Genomic DNA, 7,481 nt, shown 5'->3' with positions numbered 1-7,481 from the left:
ATTAGGTTGAATTAAATTGATTGCAAAGCTAAAGCCAATTTGGTTGAATTAAATTGATTGCAAAGCTAAAGCCAATCTGATTGAATTAAATTGATTGCAAAGCTAAAGCCAATTGGTTTGAGATGAATGGACAACAAAGCTGAAACCAATGTGGCTCAGTCAAAATCGCTGCACAGCGCTAAAACCAGCGCAAGTCTCAGAGTGGCCGCAAATGGGCACGAGTCTCAAAGTGGCCGGGAAGCAACTAGGCTCCTCCAGGCCGTGGGCGTTGGTTCCGGGGCTGGGTCTGCCCTAACTAACAAACAAATGGGCTCGCCCAGCCCCGGAAGCAAGACCAATTTAAAGCCAATTGGCTGATATAATTTGGAAAGCTAAAGCCAATTTAGTTGAATTAATTTGATATCAAAGTTAAAGCCAATTAGGTTGAATTAAATTGATTGAAAAGCTAAAGCCAATTTGGTTGAATTAAATTGATTGCAAAGCTAAAGCCAATTTGATTGAAGTTATTTGATTGCAAAGCTAAAGCCAATGTGGCTGAGTCAAAACCGCTGCACGGCGCTAAAACCAGCGCAAGTCTCAGAGTGGCCGCAAATGGGCACGAGTCTCAAAGTGGCCGGGAAGCAACTAGGCTCCTCCAGGCCGTGGGCGTTGGTTCCGGGGCTGGGTCCGCCCTAACTAACAAACAAATGGGCTCGCCCAGCCCCGGAAGCAAGACCAATTTAAAGCCAATTTGGCTGATATTAATTGAAAGCAAACCTTAATCCAATTTGGTTAAGGTTAAATGATAGCAAAGCTAAAGCCAATTAGTTTAAGATTGAATGACAGCAAAGCTAAAGCCAATTAGTTTAAGATTAGCTTTGGAGTCATTTAAAGCCAATTAGTTTTAGATTAAATGATTGCAAAACTAAAGCCAATTTGGTTAAAGTTAAATAACTGTAAAGCTAAAGCCAATTACTTCAAGATTAAATGATAGCAAAGCTAAAGCCAATTTGGTTAAAGTTAAATAACTGTAAAGCTAAAGCCAATTACTTTAAGATTAAATGATAGCAAAGCTAAAGCCAATTTGGTTAAAGTTAAATAACTGTAAAGCTAAAGCCAATTTGATTAAGGTTAAATGATTACAAAGCTAAAGCCAATTTGATTAAGGTTAAATAATTGCAAAGCTAAAACCGATTAGTTTTAGATTAAATGATTGCAAAGCTAAAGCCAATTTGGTTAAAGTTAAATAAATGTAAAACTACAAGCAATTACTATAAGGTTAACAGATTGCAAAGCAAAAAACCAATTTACTTGTGGTTACGTGACTACTAAGCAAAACCTAATGTGGGTAAAGTGAATTGATTCCTAACGTAAACCTAATTAAATTAAAGTGACTGAATGCAAAGCTAAAGCCAATGTGGGTGAAGTGAATTGATTCCTAAGCTAATACTAATTAGGTTAAGTCAGTGTAAAGCTAAAATAGGACTGTAAATCCTACTGTGTGCAGCTGATGTAGTATCGTAATGGCTCATCGGGCCTCGAAAAACTTTATTAAACGCCAACATAGCAGCAATGGAGTGCTGCGTCACGAGGAAGCATCCGACAACCGGGGAACAGAAGGGCCCTAAGGAAGAAAATGGCAAAGTTAGATCGTGGGCTGAAGCCAATGGAACAAACTATTAGCAATACATTAAGATGTAACTTTAGTGCCACATTGCAAAGTAGATTCAGAGTTAATCTCTACATTTAAAACAAATATCTGTACAGTGACAATAACAATTAACACCACGTATCAGGCTAACAAATTAGGGTTGGGGTGAATGTATAAAGGTCACGTTTATTACCCTTATATTCACAATTAGCAAAACAAAAAGCAAAGACAAAAGAAAAGGCAAAAGCCTGACAGAAGAAAACATCAAAGGCAAACATGAGACAAAGGCGTGCACAAAACCCAAGGGGAAGCTGACGCACAGATCAGACCTGAGACGAGGCTGCAGGCAACACCGAGAGACCAAACAGAACAAAGCAAGGAAGGGTAACGTAGAGGGCAAAGCCCAAAAAAGGCTGAATAGAACTCCAAAAAGGAGCTAAAAGGATGAGAGAACGAGGCAGCAAATGCCAAAATGAAGGACAAGACCCTACAGAATGATGCAGGCAACTCCAAAATGGAGGCCTGCACCAAAGAGAACGATGCAAAAAATGCCAAAATGCAGAACAAGGCCCTACAAAATGATGCGGCGAACGCTGAAAAGGAGGGCGAAGCCCAAGAGAACGACTTAATGAATGCCAAAAGGCATGGCAAGGCCCTACAGAATGATGCAAGGAACGCCATAATGGAGGGCGAGGCCCAAAACAATGATGAAGAGAACGCTAAAATGGAGGGCGAGGCAAAAGCACGACGCGGAAACGCCAAAATGCAGGGCAAAGCCCGAGAGAATGATGCCGCGAACGCCGAAATAGAACGCGAGAAAACAATGCAAACGATGCCAAAATGAAAGGCAAGGCACAAGAGAATGATGTGGGCAATGGCAAAATGGAGAGCGAGGACAACACTGCAAGAAACAGCTGGGAAACAGCACAGATCAAACACAAAAACAAGACAGCACGACAAAAACAGACAGACCGTAAAACACCCCGAAGTGCAGAAATAAGCTCTGAAACTCTACCTTAAGTCGCAATATGGAACAGATAAAAAACAGGCAGTGTGTGCTGCCCTTACCTGCTGCGCTGATAGTTACCGGTCTGCAAAGCTGGTTCTGCGGTGTTCCGGACATGCGGGTTTCTGTTCCTCGCTGTTCTCATTGGGAGCCGCGCATCTCTCGGGGCTCTAATTAGGGAAACAATGAACGCCATTAGGGAAACAATTAATGCTATTTATATGTTTAAATTTGCACTAAGTTTAACAATTCCATTCCACGCTATGATTACAATGAAAGTAACATTCACATACAACACAAGGCATCAATTTTTATGGCTACATTTAGCTTAACAGACATCTTTAATATTGCGTTAACAATTATATTTACAGAAACGCTACAGGTTACTATAATTACCACTAGAGCCCCCATTAAAATAGGGAAACGGATAAAAATTAACTTGAATGCCATAAGCCAGGAAATCCCAGAGAGACAAAGGCAAATTCAAGCAAGAAGCAGACAAAAAAACCCCAAAAAAGCAAAACAGAGCAAGCAGCCAACAGTAAGGCAAAAACAAGAGAAAAGGCAAGAGAAAGCCAAAGCAAAAGCAAGGGCAAAGAGACTGTGGTAGGTCATAGAAAAAACAAAGTCCAAAGGAAAGGCAGCGTAGGAGGCCAAGACAAGAACAAAGGGAACGCTAAAACAGAGGGCAAAGCCCTAATGAACGCTGCAGAAAACTGCAAAACAAAGGGCGAGGCCCAAAAGGGCGCTGCAGGGAACATAAAGATGGATGGCAAAGTCCAAAAGAACGCTGCAGGGAACATCAAGATGGAGGGCAAGGCCCAAGACAATGCTGCAATGAACGCTGACATGGAAGGTGAGGTCCAAGAGAACAGCGCAGGGAACATCAAGATGGATGGTAAGGCCCAAAAGGGTGCTGCAAGGAACATTAACGTGGGGGGCAAGGCCCAAAAGGGCACTGAAGGGAACATTGAAATGCAAGGCATGGCCCAAGAGAACATTGCAAAGATCATCAAGATGGAGGGCAAGGCAGCAGAGGAAATTACTTGGAACTCCAATATGGAATGAAAGGCTGGAGGAAATGCTGCGGTGAGCACCAAAATGAACAACAAAGCCCATAGAATGCTGAACAGAACAGCAAAAGTGAGAGCAAAGAAAACACTGCATCAAAACCCAAAACAACAGCAAAGAGCAAAGGCAAGAAAAAAGGCAAAAGGAGAAAAGCACGCAGCCCATAAGACACCCAAAACTGCAAAAATAAGCTCTGGAACTCTACCTTAAGTCACAATATGGAACAGATAAAACACAGTCAGTGTGTGCTGCTCTTACCTGCTGGACTGAGAGTTACCGCTCAGCAAAGCTGGTACTGCGGTGTCCCGGGCAATGCAGGTTTCTGTTCCTCGCTGTTCTCATCGGGAGCCGCGCATCTCTCGGGGCTCTGCTGGCACCTGTTGGACACGACACGGCAATGAAGGCGCTGCCCACATCTGCAGGTACCACACTGTGAACATTACACTAACTGTGATGGAAGGGAGCAGTAGAATTAATGCTATTAGGGATAGAAGTAATGCTATTTCTAAGGTTAAAAGTGCAGTTACTTTACAAGTGGTATTTTGCACTAGGATTAGAATTAAGGTTACTTAAACAAAAACAAAGGGTTCTACTTACACATACTCTGCAGACAAATGCAATTATCACTAGAGCTCCCACTAAGGTGCAGCTTCAGGTCAACATTAACATGAACGCCGCCTCCCAACAAATCCCAGAGAGCCAAAGGCAAATGGAAGCAGAACGCCCACAGAAAGCCCCCAAAAAAGAAAAGCAAAGCAAGCAGCCAACAGTAACACAAGGGCAAAAACAAGAGAACAGCAAAGGGAAAGCACAAGGGAAAGTCAGGGCAAAGAGAGAGTGGTATGAAACACTAAGAACAGAGGCCAAAGGGAAGGCAGCGCAGGAGGCCAAATGGAAACACCAAAAGAACACTGCAGGAACACTAAACAGGGGGGCACGGTGCAAGAGAACATTGCAGGGAACATCAAGATGGAATGCAAGGCCCAAAAGGGCACAGCAGGGAACATCTAGATAGGAGGCAAAGCCCAAAAGGGCACAGCAAGGAACAGTAAAACAGGTCAAGGCCCAAAAGGGCACTGCAAGAAGCATAAATGTGGGGACAAGGCCCAAAAGGGCACTGCAAAGAACACTAAAACAAAGCACAAGGCCCAAAAGGGCACTGCAAAGAACACTAAAACATAGCACAAGGCCCAAAAGGGCACTGCAAGAAGCATAAATGTGGGGACAAGGCCCAAAAGGGCACTGCAAGAAGCATAAATGTGGGGACAAGGCCCAAAAGGGCACTGCAAGAAGCATAAATGTGGGGACAAGGCCCAAAAGGGCACTGCAAGAACCACTGAGATGGAGAGCATGGCCTCCAAGGCTGCAGTGAACAAAAGAATGGGATATAAGGCACTAAAGAAAGCTGAAAGGGACTCTGATATGGGAGGAAAGACCCAAGAGAATACAGGAGAGAACACCAAAACAGAAAACAAACCTAACAGAATGCTGAAAAGAACAGCAAAACTGAAAACAAAGAGAACACTGCAGGAAATACATGAGCAGTGACAGAGTGCAAAGGCAAACAGAATGCAGAAGGACGAGAGCAGACAGCCCGTAGGGCACCCCAAAAGTGCAGAAAGGAGCTCTGGAACTCTACCTTAAGTCACAATATAGAACAGATAAAACACAGTCAGTGTGTGCTGCTCTTACCTGCTGGGCTGAGAGTTACCCCTCAGCAAAGCTGGTTCTGCGGGGTTCCAGGCAATGCGGATTTCTGTTCCTCGCTGTTCTCATCGGGAGCCGCGCATCTCTCGGGGCTCTGCTGGCACCTGTTGGACACAATACTGCAATGAAGGCACTGCCCAGATCTGCAGGTACCACACTTGTTCATAATGCTTCTTACCTGCAGCAATAGGGCTGGGAACACACAAGTAGAAGGCTGAGGTACTCAACCACATTTTTACCTCTGTGTTCTCTGATCGCTGCTCATTATACACAGCCCTCGCCTTTGCTTTGGGAGGGAGGGATGGAGGAAGCGACACCAGCCCTGATGGTTCCCTCCTTGTCCCGCGCTGTGAGTGACATCCACCTTTAGATGTCCTAAGGACCTGAAAACCAGGACTCTGTGGATCCTGATGAGACGCATCACAGAGTGAGGAGGTAATTCAGTGCTGCAGTCACCGAGCTGCTCTCAGTGCTGTGTGAGAAGTGGTGGCAGTCAGGTGCGGTCCTGGTGAGCAGAAACACGGCCAACATCGCACTCCTGTTTAGGAAGCGTAGAAGGGATGACGATGGGAACTGCTGACCCGCCAGTCTCGCTGCTGTGCTGGGAACAACCACCGAGCAGATCCTCCTAGAAGAGAGCCAGGGCACGTGGAAGCTGGATGTGATGTGGGAGAACCGGCGTGGCTTCACCGAGGGCAAATCCTGCTTGACCGACCTGGTGGCCTTCTGTGACGGTGTCGGTGCAGGGATGGAAGGGGAAGAAAGAGCTGCTGATATCATCCAGCTGGAACTCAGCAAGGCCTCTGACGTGCGAGCCCACAACATCCTCGGCTCCAAATGAGGAAGACACCAACTGGATGGGTGGACTTAGGATGCATGACCAACTCGCTGTACAACCAAGTCCAGACAATGGCGGCCAAAGGCTCCACGTCCAGATGGAGATGATGAAGATGGTGATGATGGAGATGATGACGATGATGACAACTGCAGCGACAAGCGGTGTGCCACAGCAATCACAGCTGTAGGAGATACTCTGCAATACATAATCATAGAATCATATGATGGCCTGCGCTGAGAAGGATCATTAACTATCATCTCCTTCCAACCCCCCTGCTATGGCTAAAATAACCAAGCACCACAGCAGGCTACACGCAGCCTAAACAGCTCCAAGGATGGGACAGACCAACTTGTGCCCCCTGTTCCACCCCGCTTCCTTCACCCCCAAAGCCCTGAAATAAAGAAAGGATGGGAAATGGCTCACCCAGCTCTCCAAAGGAAGCGGATTCCAGACACAAATGCTGCTCCTTCTTCCCATCCTTAAACGCAGCCAAGAACCACAAAAAGTGGAAATCTAAAACCCAGTAATAAAGAAGGAATTTCTTACCGCACTGCAAAGCCCAACACTCACTGTGCAGCCCAAAGGAAAGGCTCTCCAAGCAGAGACAAGGCCCATACGGCATCCAGCAAGAAAGAGCAAACACTCATTGGAATGCTCTCTTGGAGGCACCGCAAGGAGCTGATGCTGCCCCCTGCCCTGCACAGCCCTTAAATGTGGCTCAAGGAGAGGGGTGGAGCCAGGCTGGGCCCAATCAGCTTCCAGCCCTGAACTGCTCCCACCTGTGCTCACTGGCTGCCCACGCCCCCCAGCAGGTAAACAATCAGGCTGTTACGTAACAGCTGCAATCAATACTAAAGACATATACTATAGTATAGACAATACTATAGACAATACTAGACAATACTATAGACAATACTAAAGTCATAACCAGCCAACAATCACATCTACCTGTAAAGAAAGGGGGGTGCATCAGTAGATGAGAAATGACGGCACGTGGATTCCGTCAGGGGGGTGACATGCGGGTGATGCAGGGGGTGATGCGGGGGGCGATGCCGGGGGGGACGTTGGGGTGCTGCAATAGAAATGCTGAGTCATGCAGGAAGCCATGATTGGGGGCAGACATGGCAGCAGAGCACAGCTGCAGGCAATGCACCTGATTGGCTGCAGGGCGGACCCTGGCTCCGCCCCCTCTCAATCCTCATATAAGGGCTGCCAGTGGAAGGGAGAAT

At 46.2% G+C, this 7,481-nt stretch overlaps 1 long non-coding RNA gene across 2 annotated transcripts; it reads right to left on the bottom strand.

The window, feature by feature from the left end:
* Positions 1-609: 609 nt before the first annotated feature.
* LOC140255665 (uncharacterized) lies at positions 610-6,402 on the bottom strand. Of its 2 annotated transcripts, XR_011904521.1 has the most exons (4): positions 5,400-6,402; positions 3,966-4,084; positions 2,699-2,806; positions 610-1,603 (listed from the first exon to the last, which is right to left on the bottom strand). It is a non-coding gene; the product is annotated as an uncharacterized lncRNA (long non-coding RNA). The 2 variants fall into 2 exon arrangements; XR_011904520.1 differs by lacking the exon at positions 610-1,603 and having other exon boundaries at positions 2,588-2,806.
* Positions 6,403-7,481: the final 1,079 nt, after the last annotated feature.

Source organism: Excalfactoria chinensis, chromosome 8 (assembly GCF_039878825.1).
Source record: "Excalfactoria chinensis isolate bCotChi1 chromosome 8, bCotChi1.hap2, whole genome shotgun sequence".
NCBI classification, from domain to species: Eukaryota; Metazoa; Chordata; class Aves; order Galliformes; family Phasianidae; genus Excalfactoria; species Excalfactoria chinensis.
Note: the sequence above shows the minus strand (reverse complement) of the source record. Positions and strands in the feature narration are given on the sequence as shown.